Here is a 15,187-nt window from a genome sequence, read left to right on the forward strand (position 1 = left end):
GGCAGGTTCCAGTAGGCCGTGCCTGTGCTGCTTGGTGGTGTGATGTCAAGCGCACGGTGCAGGTAGGCAGGATGCAGTGGGGAGATTGTTATGTGTGGAGCTAAAATGGATATGGGAGAGAGGAGAGAGGAATTGGCGCCAAAAACATACCAACAAACAAAAAAGAATGCTAGGGGAGCTTGCCGTTGGAGTGGAGAGATGGGAGACTATGAAATGGAGAAAAACAGAAAGGGGAAGATGAAGAAAAGAAAACAAAAGAATGAATAAATAAAAATCGGAAAGGTTAAAGAACCGCAAATTTTCCAGGGGTCGCACCGGTGCGGATATGAGGTCTGGGGAAGTTGCTCTCAGGTGTTGCAGTATAGCCTGGCTAGAAGGCGTAGAGGTATACAACGGAAGGTATTCAGGGAGCAGAAACAGAAGGAAGATATAGAGAGATGAGAAACGGTTGTTTTGCCTTCTGCTGGACGCTCCGTCAGGCTGCTTTCTCGTACCCCGTTTGCTGGTCTCCGATAGGAGTCCAAGATGGTGGATCCACACTGCATTAGCTGGTAGGGGACCTCTGCATGAATCTCTCCTCACTCCCTGTTCTCTGTCAGTTTTCTCACTCCTTTTAGTGCTTGGCTGAGTTCTTTATCTCTTCATTTGATGCTTTAGGGTTTTAGGATTGTTGTATTCTCTGTTCGGGTTAGTTTTTCGGATCTTTGCTGTGGAGGGACAGCGTGGTGCTTCTGCCTAGAGCGCCATTTTTGCCTCTTTCATAATTTGATCTGCAGAGAAGAATTCTGTTACAAGTTGCTATACTCCTGGAAATGCCCACTAATTTGATTTTTTGTGCTGTTGTTCTGACACTGATGATTCGGTAGGTTTCTCAGATGTTCAAACTGTTCAAGAACCTAAACCTGCTGTTTGTGGTGAGTCCAGGTTCCATCCCTGTGTAGATATTTTAAGATCAATATGAATTTCGTCTACATCTTGACACTATATTGACAATGGATTCTGTGAGCCTCGAAAAAGACAGTCTTCCTTTTCTTTGCTCTTCTGCCCTTCATGTTGATAAGTTTCTATTTCTGCCAGTATGGGGGGTAAAAATATAAGATATTCAATGGGCTTTTAATACATTATTAAAGAACTCTTATGTGGATCAACAGATGAGGGCCATAAATAAGTCATGATCTAAGTGTCGCAGGCATCCCAGAAGGTGAGGCCACAAGGAGGTCTGGTGCAGTGTGGCACAGCAGACCATGAAATTCCAGAAAACCTAAAGAATCTTTGCTTTGCAAAAATATATACTGAAGTAGAAGCACGTTTTTTTTCTTAGAATTGACACTGTTCCATGATGAATATATCTCTCAATTTATTTTTATCGGCATGAATTCAGGACTATTTTGGCACCAAAAGCCATTATAGGCTGCTCTCTCTAGTCTTAAAGTTGAAGCTTTTAACAACCTCCTTTCATGTTATAACAGACAAAAGGCTCTAAGTTATCTCCTGATCCTGTGTCATTAGTTCTCCCTATACTCACTTACCTCTTTTACATTGAGGAAAAAACTTTCTGCTCCACCAGACTTGACTCTACTAGAAGATAAGATATCTCCCACCATTTGTGGATATAGACAGGAGGCAATGTCACCACCAAGATCTTTGAAAAATTCTATGAGTTTCCCTTTCTCATCAGGAGAGAGTCATTTTCTTTTTCAGTTAATTTCCTTTCTGGGCAGGAAGTTACTGCAAAACATTATTTTGCTTCAATTTCTTAATTGCTGTTCTGAAGTCTGACTCACTCTCCATCTTGTTATTTAAAGGGATTTACACCTTTCTTTCAGAATCTAGATCTTAAAATACAGTTCAACAGAATATACATATGTTGTTGTTATGTGGCAGCAAGATGGTTCTGACTGATAGCAACTTTCTGTACAACAGAACGAAACTGCCCCGTCCTGTGCCATCCTGACAATCAATGCTATGTTTGAGCCCATTGTTGCAGCCACTGTGTCAATTCATCTCATTGAAGGTCTTCTTCTTTTTCACTGACCATCTACTTTACCAAGCAAGATGTCCTTCTTGAGGGACTGGCCCCTCCTGATAACATGTACAAAGTACATGAGATGAAATCTCACCATCTTTACTTCTAAGGCCCATTCTGGCTGTACTTCTTCCAAGACAGATTTATTCATTCTTCTGGCAGTCCATGTTACGTTCAATAGTCTTTGCCAATGCCATAATTCATATGCATCAATTCGTCTGTCTTCCTTATTCATTGTCCCGTTTTCACATGCATATGAGGCAACTGAGAAAAACATGGCTTGGGTCAGGCACACATTAGTCCTCAAAGTGATGTCTTTCTCTTTCAACACTTTAAAGAGGTCTTTTCCAGAAGATTTGCCCAATGCAATGCATCTTTTGATTTCTTGACTGCTGCTTCCATGGGTGCTGATTGTGGATCCAGGAAGCATGAAATTCTTCACAACTTCAATATTTTCTCTATTGTGGTGTTGCTTATTGGTCTATTGTGAGGATTGTTGTTTTCTTTATGTTAAGGTGTAATCCATACTGAAAGCTATAGTCTTTGATCTTCATCAGTAAGGGCTTCAAGTCTTCTTCACTTTCAACAAGCGATTGTGTCATCTGCATATCACAGGTTATTAATGAGTCTTTGTCCAAACCTGATGCCACATTCTTTTTCATATAGTCCTGCTTCTTGCATTATTTGCTCAGCATACAGATTGAATAAGTATGGTGAAAGGATACAACCCTGATGCACACCTTTCCCGATTTTAAACAATGCAGTATCCCCTTGTTCTGTTCAAAAAATTGCCTCTTGGTCTATGTACAGTGTCCACATGAGCACAATTAAGTGTTCGGAAATTCTCATCCTTTGCGATGTTATCCATAATTTGTTATGATCCACACAGTCAAATGCCTTTGCATAGTCAATAAAATACAGGTAAACATCTTTCTGGGTATTCTCTGCTTTTGGCCAAGATCCATCTGACATCAGCAATGATATCCATTGTTCCACGTCCTCTTCTGAATCTTGCTTGAATTTCTGGCAGTTCCCTGTTGATGTACTGCTGCAACTGTTTTTGAATTATCTTCAGCATGATTTTACTTGCATGTGATGTTGATGATATTGTTTGATAATTTCCGCATTCTGTTGGATCAGCTTTCTTTGGAATGAGCATGTATATGGATCTCTCCTAGTCTGTTTACCAGGTAGCTGTCTTCCAAATTCTTTGGCATAGAAGAGTGAACTCTTCCAGTATATTATATATAGATATATACATATATGCATAAATATAAACACAATAATTTCTACATATTTAAAAGATGTTCAGTGTCTCATACTTCTAATTTCTTTATTTTAAAGCCATGTTGCATTTTTAATTTAGTAATTAACATCTAGATTACTCGCACCCTTCCCCCTACTACCTCACCCCTAAGTTGGTGGTAATTGAGGGGGATTTATTGTAGTACATGATGCTAGGTAAAGTTCATATCTGAACAACTGTATCTTACAGAAGTTCAAAAGAAGCCACAATTTTTTTTTTAAAGTATGTAAAATGAGTCTTAAGCATTGTACAATATTACTTTTGGGTGCTCATATGTCTTATAACTTCCCTTTGCTGCCAGATTTTGGTGATATTTATCACACTGCTCATGTGATTTGTCTTTCTCCTTCAGGTTAGCTGAAACTTTTAAATATAATTCTACATAGTTGAAGCCAGTTTATGAAAAACAGAGCTAATCCATTAGTGCTTTGCTGAGCTGGAACAAGCAAATATTCTAAACATAAATAATTCAATTAGTTGAAACCAAAGTTATATGAATTTTGGTATAAGGTAAAACTAATATATATTAGTAAGAGTTGGATCAATGTAAACTTGGAAATAGTATAAGATATAGGCTTTAGATTAACAGTTTAATGCATCCCAGAAAGGCAAATCCCAACCCATTATCAACTATGAAGAGAAATAAATGAAGGAAAACTCAATGATTAAAAGCTTTCATCTGGAAATTTGATTTCAATATTCAGAAACTCTACAATTCTCCTATTTCATCATGGTCTTTGTTTATTACTAATAAATTAATGTGCTGATGGAAAGAATTCATTACCCTTTCTACACACTTCACTAGTTGCAGGTCATTTATTAATCTGTGTTATCTGGTGAGACTAAAACAGCTGTAATTACATTGTTAAACATTGATTAATAAGCAACTCTCATCACTAATAAAAGAAACACGTAAAATGTGTATTCTTTCAAGTATTTAGCTTAAAGTTTTACTCTCTTCTTGGGAATAAGGAATTTCAGAATGTCATTAATATTCTTTCTGAGAAAATTTTATTTGCTTTTGCAGCTGTTTCCAGTCACACCTATGAAACCTGATTACCAAAAAGAATTCAATTACCCTAAGGAAACTCATCTTGGCCACAAAATAATATTAATTCTCTAAAATTAACATTCAAAATTGAAGTATATTTTTATGATATTCAGTTATTTTGTTTAATATAATGTTAAAAGACTATTCAATCAAAACTATGTTTTTATTTCCTCTTTTTATTATACAATCGAATAGACATCCATTTGCGGTTTGTAATTCAAATATTTTACAGATTGGCAGTACTTCAACAGCCAGAAGCATATTTAAAAACTTGGTAGTTACTGTTTATTAGGTTTCCAGTGTAATCAGTTTAAGTGTTACTAGAACATTATTACATGTCAGATATTTTGATTATCATTAACAGTAAACAAGCAGACTACCTCTGACACATGAGGAAATTATGCAATTTCCTTTCCATCAATACCATAGAAAATAAAATGGTAATGTTACAAAATGGTTTCTAATGGATGTTTTAAGCATAACCCAATCAAATTCATGTCTTCTTAATAAGGTACCTCCTCTGCTGTCAAAAATTCATCTTGAAATTCAGGGTGCCCTATAGTCTCATGTACCTTTGTCACTGAACTGACTGCTGCCACTAGGTTTCTCACACTCATGTGAATGTCAAGATCTGTAAAGAAGTATCTGTCAGTTTTAGGCAGTGTGGTGTTGTATCAGGAACAGACGGTGAGAGTTACAGGTTCAAATCCCAGCTCTGTCACTAAACAGCATGATGTGGAGATGTTACCTAAACTCTGTTGTGAGGATGAAAAGAGATATAACATGTTTAAAAAGTGGCTAGCACAGTGCCGTTGACTTACAGTAGACAGGTATAAAATATCATTTTTTTCCCTTCCCTTGCATCCAGATTTGTAAGTAGAATAAGCAACAGTCATCTAACTGCTGTGGTTTTAAGAATGCCAGGATAGTCTTTCTGTTCTCCAAATATCTCGCCAGCTGCTCTCTTACACCTGAAAATTTATTGCCAAGAATGTTTGTATTTTGCTTAAAGGATTATTTATGTTAAAATCGAAATACCACATGGAATTTTCATTTCAAGCTTCAATCAGTTGTTCATATCTAAATAAATTCATCAAAACATTTACAAAGATGGGAATAGACACTAAAAAATAATAGTTTTAAAATCAAGATAGTAGAGAAGGAAAGAGAAAGACTCAGGACAAGGACAAAGTCAGGGCAAAGGTGTAACTAGGTATGGTACTAAGAGAAGAATGGGTGGCAGAGCAAAGAGGACAAGTGAAATGGTCCAGTTCTCAGGTGTAAAGAAAATATTTCACCTGCTTCTTGGAAAAGCTTGGTGTCATCAGACTGACGACTGACTGCTGCAAACAGGAACCATACATGTTAAGATGCTCTTGGGAGTAAATAACAGAAGCCCAAAGGGTATTTATTGGAAGGATTGTTGGAATTTATGTAATTGGAGTGAAGTAGAAGGCTATAAGGGGGATAGATTGAACTCCATGCTTCCTAGTAGTTAAAGAACAGGAAGTACTGCAAGTGTTTTTAGCAGGAACAACCTAGCCAAGCTGCCACTGCTGCTGCTGATGACATGAGAACAGAGCTTCCTCTGTCTAAAATAACTCCTAACCTTCTGGTTAATATTGCTTAATTCCTCTAAATTTGCAGTTCTAGAAGAATGCATCTTAACTGAATGCTCTTATGTGCAGAGACGTGTTTTAGTGGTCAGAAGACAGAAAGAGAGAAGATCTGTTGCTCTGGCTTTCATAGTCAGAGGCAGGAGCATTTTTCTACACCACCCCACTGAGACAATAAACTTTGGACAATTCCCTCAAAATAGGAAAGTGAGTTGGACGCTGTAAAAGAAACAATAAACTACTACTCTATAACTCCTACCTTAGGTGCAAGTCTCTCAAAAAATAAGAGACAAAATAAGACATGATTATTTTAAGGACCCACCACCCATCTGTCAGTTTGTCATAATGTAGTGGCTTGCATGTTGCTCTGATTCTGGAAGCTATGCCACCAGTTTTTCAAATGCCAGCAGAGACACCCATGGTGGACACATTTCAGTGGAGTTTCCAGACTACGGCAGATTAAGAAGATAGGCCTGGTGACTTACTTCTGAAAACCTTGTGAATCACAACAGAATATTCTCCAGCTAGCTTGCTTTGGACATGTGCTCAGGAGAGATAAATTGCTAGAGGAGGACACCATATTTGGTGAAGTAGAGGTCCAGCTAGGGTGAGGAAGACCCTTGATGAAGTGGATTAGCATAATAGCTGCATGACAGACTTGAACATGCTGGTGATTGTGAGGATGACTAGGCAACATTTTGTTCTGTTGTGCATAAGGTCGCCATGAGTTGGAGTCGACTTGACGGCAGCTATCTGTCTATCTACTATTGGAATAAAGGATCTATCTCATTGTTGCTTGAGGGTAAAGAAGTGAACAAGCCCTCTGGTTATGCTCTAATGCAGAGTCTGGGCAACTTTCTAAAGGAAACCTAAATCATTTTCTTTCCAAGGAATGTGCTAGAGATTCTCCTTTTGCCCTACATAAACGCTGCTTTGTGCTAGGGGATAATGACATTTATGACTACATCAGCTGATTTCCCTTGTCTTCTGGCTGGGTTCAGAAAATGAGAGACAAAGGCTGGAGACTGGAGACTAGGAGGACCATAAGTTTGAAATACTTCTTCTCCCAGTTTCCTCCCTGTCAGGCCTCAGGTTGGCAGGAGGTGTTGCTTTCTTGGAAGCCACAACTCCTGTCCTGCTCCTGTTCCCACACTTATGTGCTTAGCTGGGTTCTAATAAACACTCTTTCTCCTTCCTTACTGAAGGCTGATACCTTCTCCTCACTGTTTTGAGCCCTTGGCTGCTTTACATCCTTTATTATTTTCCCTTATCTATGTTGAAGCCATAAGTTCTTTTCTTAAATTATCTTCAATCACATACTCCTTTTGAGTACATCTTTGGTTTCCTGCCGTGATCTGACTGCTACAGACAGGCTGCAGGACAGGTCATAGGCTGTGAATTTACTTACGGTTGCTCTACAAATTATTTGTTCATATTTAGGTGGAGGATAATCTACACAAATCTTGAGATTAATGCATGCTTTCACTAGTATTTTGTCAATTCTTCTAGAATAAGTAAGCATCAGTATGGTGTATCAGGGTTAGATTAAAAAAAAAAAAACACAATTTTGTCTTGAAATTTGGATACTTCAAGTCCTCATCTATCCTCATATTCAAGTGATGTCCTGGAATAAAGTTTGAATCATTGTTTTCATTACCAATCCCTTTTCTCATTGTGATAAATGCATCCTAAAAATAAAATTTATTTAAATTCAAGTTTAAAATGTAATTTATAATTTGGGAAATTATAATCTGTTTTACAAACATTTAAATATAAAATAATTCAAAAAGTATTTTTACAGTGAATGAATGTGTTCTGTCACATGGATCAAACTTTTCAGAGTCACTTGCTAAAAGAACATTTTGAAGTATTCGCATCACTTTATTTTCCATTCTCCTAAATGTACTGCATTCTGACCTCTGCTGAAGCAACCATGCTCTGGACCATTCATTTGGACTGGATCCTTTGGCTGCATGGGAATTCTTGTTTCTTTATTGGAAATCTCTCCTCCCTTGGTATTCCATGACAGCGCGATCTCAGTTTTCCAACTTGCTCGACCATACTTAACAATCCTTTTCTGGTGCTTCTTTCTCTGTCAAATTCTCAAATGTTTTGAGGGAAAATACTCTTCCTCTCCATACTCCTCCCCTTCCCAACCCTCTCAGTTTCTCTCTTTTTCTCCTCCTCTCCTCTCCTTTCCCTTTTGTACTCATCTTCTCTCCTCTAAATTATTTCATTAACTATCAAAGCATTAACTTTCACCTAGACCAGAGACTTTTCAGCAGGAGCCAGACAAGTGATATAAATTAGTGAGGCAGATGGTGATAAGTATGTATGCCTCTTTTTATGAGCAGTGGGAACTGTGGAGTAAGGGAAGTTATATAGCTCTTCTAAAGAGGCATCCCTTAATAAATGGGATATTTGTCATGTGGGAATTAGGTCCAAGGTTCCTTGAACTTGTAGTATTTCAAGAATAGTTGAAATTAGTCTCTAAATGTTTAAGTATAAAATTCAGAAAAGTATTTTAATATTGTGGTCAAACAAAACACTTGTATAGATGATATTTGGCTAACGGGTGGTCAATGTTTGACCTTTAATCCCACCCTTTATTTTTAGAACTCTGGACCTTATTTTTTATCATTCCTCTGGAAAACTCTACATATATATACTACTTCCTCCTGAAACTTACTCAGTATGTCTCTAAAGTATAACCACTACCTTTATTCCCAAATCTTCCTCTCCTTCCTTATTTGTGGTCTTCTACAATATCATACCCATCAAGACCAACTGTGCAAGATCAAAACCTTAAAACCATCCTTGTCTCATTCTTCCTCTCTCAATTTTCTCAGACACCAGATCCTAGATTTCTGGAATCAGTTCTCTTTTCTCTGTTATAACTTTCTCTATTATGACTTTACTATTTCAACATCACCTTAAATGGCCTTCCTAACATCAATTCATTTTTTTTCGGATGCATTTTTATGATATTCTTTTCTTTGTGTATATCTATATCTATACATTTTAAAACTTTTGTTGGCTCTTCATTACCTCATGAAAGGTGTTCAAATATGCTTTTCAAACTTCCTGGGAAAAGGGCTTTCTCAGATTATGTGGAAGGATTTTAGAAATCTCAAGCCAGCCATGGCTGAACTTACTATGGTATCCATTTTACTCATTTTAAATGGGTCAGAATATCCCTTTTGTGTTATTACTTACAAAAGAGTAGAATGTAAAATTTTCATTAATTTTTGCAATAACATGTAAAGCTTTAAAATATTTTTGGCTTGCAGCAGATTACTGCTGTAGATGTTGCTGACAGACTTACGGGGATACAAGTTCATGTTCTTTTCTCTGTATGATTATTTTAGTGAAAAGTATGAATAGCATTATCTTAAGGATGAAATTCAAGCTATTTCCATGACATACAAGGCCTTCATAACTTGAGTCCTAATCCATCTTTTCGGTCCCATCTGCATCTTTCACTCTCACACTGTGCTCAGACCACTATGAATTTTCAGTGATTTCTCAAACATACCAGGCCCTCTCAGTTATTCACACTTTTTCATGAGCTCTTTCTTCTGCCTAGAGTAAGTCTCTTCAAATCTCAGGTCAAAACTTAACTTTTGGTTAAGACTTACTTGTTGTGAAGTCTTTTACCACTTTTTATTCACTTTGTGTTTAAGTACTTGGTAAATTTATCTCATTCACTACACCGTACATTTCTGGAGAGCAGATCTCCTTTTTAATTCCTAGTGCCCAGTAGAATGCATGTTAACGATTGAAAGAATGAATGATGAAACATGCTGTTGAATATATTAATTTTTGTGTGTGAACAAAATTCCAGCAAGTGTCTCCTCTAACTGTGATGTAGTAATGAGATTTTTCTTAGGCCAGGTTGTGAACTTTGCCAATAATGATAATACACATGAGAAGTACTTCAACCAATGTAATCAGTAATATTGTTCAATAATTTTTATAATGTAAGTATCTTGTGTATTAATTCAGGAGAAAAAATTTCAAGCATGCATTTTTTGCTTTGATATCATCCATTCACTCCCCTAGATCCACTGTTCTCCCTTCTCTACCTTGCTCTCTGTCTGGGCAGGTTGAACAACTTGAACTACTGCAATAGGGCACTTGTGCCAAGGAGCTTCTGATTGGGTCTGGTCAATGAAGAGCCCCATAAAAGATCTGAGAGAGGAAAGAGAGTGAACCCAGGGTATTTAATCTCTTGGCTCCCTCCCTGCCAAGGTCCAGTAATGACTCCTTTCCTCCTCCCTTGGGTGAGAGGCAGCAGCTCCACAGTTACTACTAAGGCAGTTGCTGCCCTGGTTGTGGTTCCCTACTCCTCTATCTCTGAAAATAGTTCTTACTCCTCTGTCTCTGAAAATAGTTCTATATCCGAGTAGTTTCTTGCATTGCCCTGATTTCAATGCGATGTGCCGTTTCTTGTTGGGAATCTATTATAATTCTTTCCTATTTCAATGATTTTTTATTGTATAGGCAAAATTCTAAGTGAGTGAGGAAGACTTTTTCTGTTTTTCACTACTTCATACCCATAGTTTTGTTAACACTTAGACAAGTGTTTACATGCATGACTACATTAAAAATGACCAATGGTGTGTTTTTCCAAAATATATCTATTCCAGAACAATAGTTCAAAATTTTGCAAATGGAAGTATAGAATATCATTTCTATTTAAAGAAAATTTCCTATTAATTGGAATTATTTATTTAAAAATTTAAATCAAGTTATGGTACATTAGACTATTTCTCAGGATAAATAAGGTTGAAAAAGGGCTTTCGTGAAGGTTTTGTTCCTAAAACAAATAAAACAATTTTAAAATTTCTGTGGGAAACAATTAAAATCCATGGTAATGAAGATATTAACAATCTAGACAATTTAAAAACTATTTTATGTATAATTAAAAAGATGAAGAGTACACATAAAACCAACAGATATAATTATTTAAAATATTAATTAATCTTTAAGACAATGAAATAGAGTATTTTTAGCATTCCTACCATAGATTCTCAGTGTAATATGTTTAAATTCCTGAGCACATTGTTCTAGTTTTTATTCCAAAGTATTAAAATATAAATATATATTGGAAATTTACTAAACATTGTACTCAGGGTTCATGCTCTGAGATTGCTTATAGGAGATGCTGGTAGTATTTTACTGAATGACTCCTCTCCAGGTGATGCCCAAATAGACTACCTCTTCTATAATGTATTATAGAGTGAAGTGAAGAGTATTTCAGTAAAGTTTTGACATGTACCTCTTTAAGATTCAATCCTTTATGTTTAAAGATAACTTTAAACTGTATTTTAATACATAAAATTTCTAAGATGAAAATATACCTTTAACCTCTTTATTTTATATCACCCCATGTATCTGTCAGTTTGTTGTACAGTAGTGTCTTATGTGTTGCTGTGATGCTGGCAGGTCAGGGTCATGCACGGTGGGCAGGTTTCAGCAGAGCTTTCAGATTAAGCCAGACTACAAAGAAGGACCTGGTGGTCTACTTCTGAAAAAATTATCGAGTGAAAACCTTATGAACAGCAGCACAACATTGTCTGATATGGTGCCAGAAGATGTGCCCCTAAGATTGGAAGGCACGCAAAATACAACTGGGGAAGAGTTGCCTCCTCAAAGTAGAGTTGACCTTAATGACATGGACAGAGTCAAGTTTTTGAGACCTTCCTCTGCTGATGTGGCATGACTCAGGATGAGAAGAAACAGCTGCAAACATCCATGAATAATAAGAATAAGTATGTACTATGTACAAAGTATGTTCTAGGAAAATTGGAAGTCATCAAAAATGAAATGGAATGCATAAACATCGTATCCTAGGCATTAGTGAGCTGAAATGGACTGGTGTTGGCCATTTTGAATAGAGCAATCATATGGTCTACAATGCTGGGAATGAAAAATTGAAGAGGAATGGTGTCTCATTCATCGTCAACAAGAACATAGCAAGATCTATGTTCATTGATGTCAAGATATGGTGATATCAATGTATCAAGTACAATGCTGTCAATGATATGACCAGTTAATACAGCTATTATTCAAGTTTATGCATGAACCGCTAAGGCTAAAGATGAAGAAATTGAAGATTTTTACCAACTTCTGCAGTCTGAAATTGATCAAATATGCAAAAAAGATGCATTGATATTTATTGGTAATTGGAATGCAAAAGTTAGAAACAAAGAAGAAGGAACAGTAGTTGGAAAATACAGCCTTGGTTTAGAAACGGTGCTGAAGATTGCATGGTAAAATTTTGCAAGACCAGTGACTTACTCATTGCAAATACCTTTTTTCAACAACGTGAATGGCGACTATGCACATGGCCCTTGCTGGATGGAATACACAGGAATCATATCGATTACATCTGTGGAAAGAGATGATGGAAAAACTCAATATTATTAGTCAGAACAAGGCTAGGGGCCGACTGCGGGACAGATCATCAACTGCTCATATGCGAGTTCAAGTTGAAGCTGAAGAAAATTAAAACAAGTCCAGAAGAGCCAAATTATGACTTTGAGTATGTCTCATCTGAATTTAGAGACCATCTCAAGAATAGGTTTGATGCATTGAACATTAATAACAGATGCCCAGAAGAGTTGTGGAATGACATCAAGGACATCATACCTGAAGAAAGCAAAAGGTCATTAAAAAGACAAGAAAGAAAGAAAAGACCGTAATGGATATCAGAAGAGACTCTAAATCTTGCTCTTGAACTTAGAATAGCTGAAGCTAAAGGAAGAAATGATGAAGTAAAAGAACTGAACAGAATAATTGAAAGGGCGGCTCAAGAAGACAAAGTAAAGTATTATAATAAAATGTGCAAAGACCTGGAGTTAGAAAATCCAAAGAGAAGACTGTGCTCAGCATTTCTAAAGGTAAAAGAACTGAAGAAAAACTTCAAGCTTTGAGTTGCAGTATTAAAGAATTCTACTGGAAAAATACTGCACGATACAGGAAGCATCAAAAGAAGATGGAAGGAATAAGCAGAGTCACTGTACCAAAAAGAACTGGTTCACTGTCAACCATTTCAGGAGGTAGCATATAATCAAGAACCGATGGTACTGAGGGAAGAAGTCCAAGCTGCACTGAAGGCATGGCAAAAAGACAAGGCTCTAGGAATTGATGGACTACCAACTGAGATGTTCCAACAAACAGATGCAGCACTGGAAGTGATCACTCATGTATGCCAAGAAATTTGGAAGACTGCTACCTGGCCAACCAACTGGAAGAGATCCATATTCGTGCCCATTCCAAAGAAAGGTGATGCAACAGAATGTGGAAATTATAAAACAGTATCATTAATATCACATACAAGTAAAATTTTTCTGAAGATCATTCAAAAGCAGCTGCAGCAGTATATCAACAGGGAACTGCCAGAAATTCAGGCTGGAGATTCAGAAGAGAACGTAGAACCAGGGATGTCACTGCTGATGTCAGATGGATCCTGGCTGAATGCCAAGAATACCAGAAAGCTGTTTACCTATGTTTTATTGACTATGCAAAGGCATTCGTTTGTGTGGATTATATTACAGATAACACTGCAAAGAATGTGAATTCCAGAACACTTAATTGTACTCATGGGGAACCTGTACATAGACCAGGAGGCAGTCGATCAAACAGAACAAGGAGATACTGTGTGGATTAAAGTCACAAAAGGTGTAGGTCAGGATTGTATCCTTTCACCATATTTATTCAATCTGTATGCTGAGCAATAATCCGAGAAGCTGGACTATATGAAGAAGAATGAGACATCAGGATTGGAGGAAGACTCATTGACATCCTGTGATATGCAAATGACACAATCTTGCTTGCTGAAAATGAGGAGGACTTGAAGCACTTACTGATGAAGATCAAAGACTATAGCCTTCAGAATGGATTACACCTCAACATAAAGTAAACAAAAATCCTCACAACTGGACCAATAAGCAACATCATAATAAACGGAGAAAAGATTGAAGTTGTCAAGGATTTCATTTTACTTGGATCCACATTCAACACTCATAGAAGCAGCAGTCAAGAAATCAAAGGATGCATTGCTGTAGGCAAATATGCTGCAAAAGACCTCTTTAAAGTGTTAAAATGCAAAGATGTTACTTTAAGTACTAATGTGTGCCTTACCCAAGCCATGGTAATTTCAATTGTGTCATATGCATGCAAAAACAGGACAATGAATAAGGACAACCAAAGAAGAAATCATGCTTTTGAATTATGATGTTGGTGAAGAATATTGAATATACCATCAACTACCAGAAGAAGGAACAGGTTTGTCTTGGAAGAAGTATAAACAGAATGATCCTTAGAAGCAAAGACGGTGAGACTTCATCTCATATAATTTGGACATGTTATCAGGAGGGACCAGTTCCCAGAGAAGGACATTATGCTTGGTAAACTAGAGGGTCAGTGAAAAAGAGGAAGACCCTCAATGAGATGGATTGACACAGTGGCTGCAACAATGGGGTCAAGCATAATAACGTTGTGAGGCTGGCTCAGGACTGGGCAGTGTTTCGTTCTGTTGTACATAGGGTCGCTGTGAAGTGGTACTGACTTGACGGTACTTAACAACAACATTTTATATAACTATTTACTACGTTTATTTAGCCTCTTTTATTTTTCACGTCGAAACTTTTCCACAAATTTATTTATTTATTTTTTTGCCTTCCCAAATGATTGACCACATCCCACTACCTCAAGTTTGGTATGTGTAGCTTATCATTTTTTTATTATATATGGCCTGTAGGTGAAATGGAATTTTTTTTTTAATTGTACTTTAGGTGAAGGTTTACAAAACAAATATTTTTTCATTAGACACTGAGTACGCATATTGTTTTATGACATTAGTTAACAACCCCATGACATGTCAACACTCTCCCTTCTCGGCATTGGAGGACACCCTTTTGTTTTTTTGGTGAAAATACACGTAGCCACAGATACACCGTTTCAAAAATTTCTACATGCACAATTCAGTTATGTCAAATACGTTCTTCCAATTGTGCTGTTATTCTCACTTTAGATGAAGGTTTACAGAAGAAAATAGTTTCTTATTAAACAGTACACATATTGCCCTATGACAATAGTTAACATTCCCACTACATGTGAACACTGTCCTTACTCAACCTTGGGGTCCCTATCACTAGCTTTCCTGTCCCCTTCTGCCTTCT

The sequence above is a fragment of the Trichechus manatus genome, unplaced genomic scaffold, assembly GCF_000243295.1.
Source record: "Trichechus manatus latirostris isolate Lorelei unplaced genomic scaffold, TriManLat1.0 scaffold00017, whole genome shotgun sequence".
Lineage (NCBI taxonomy): Eukaryota > Metazoa > Chordata > Mammalia > Sirenia > Trichechidae > Trichechus > Trichechus manatus.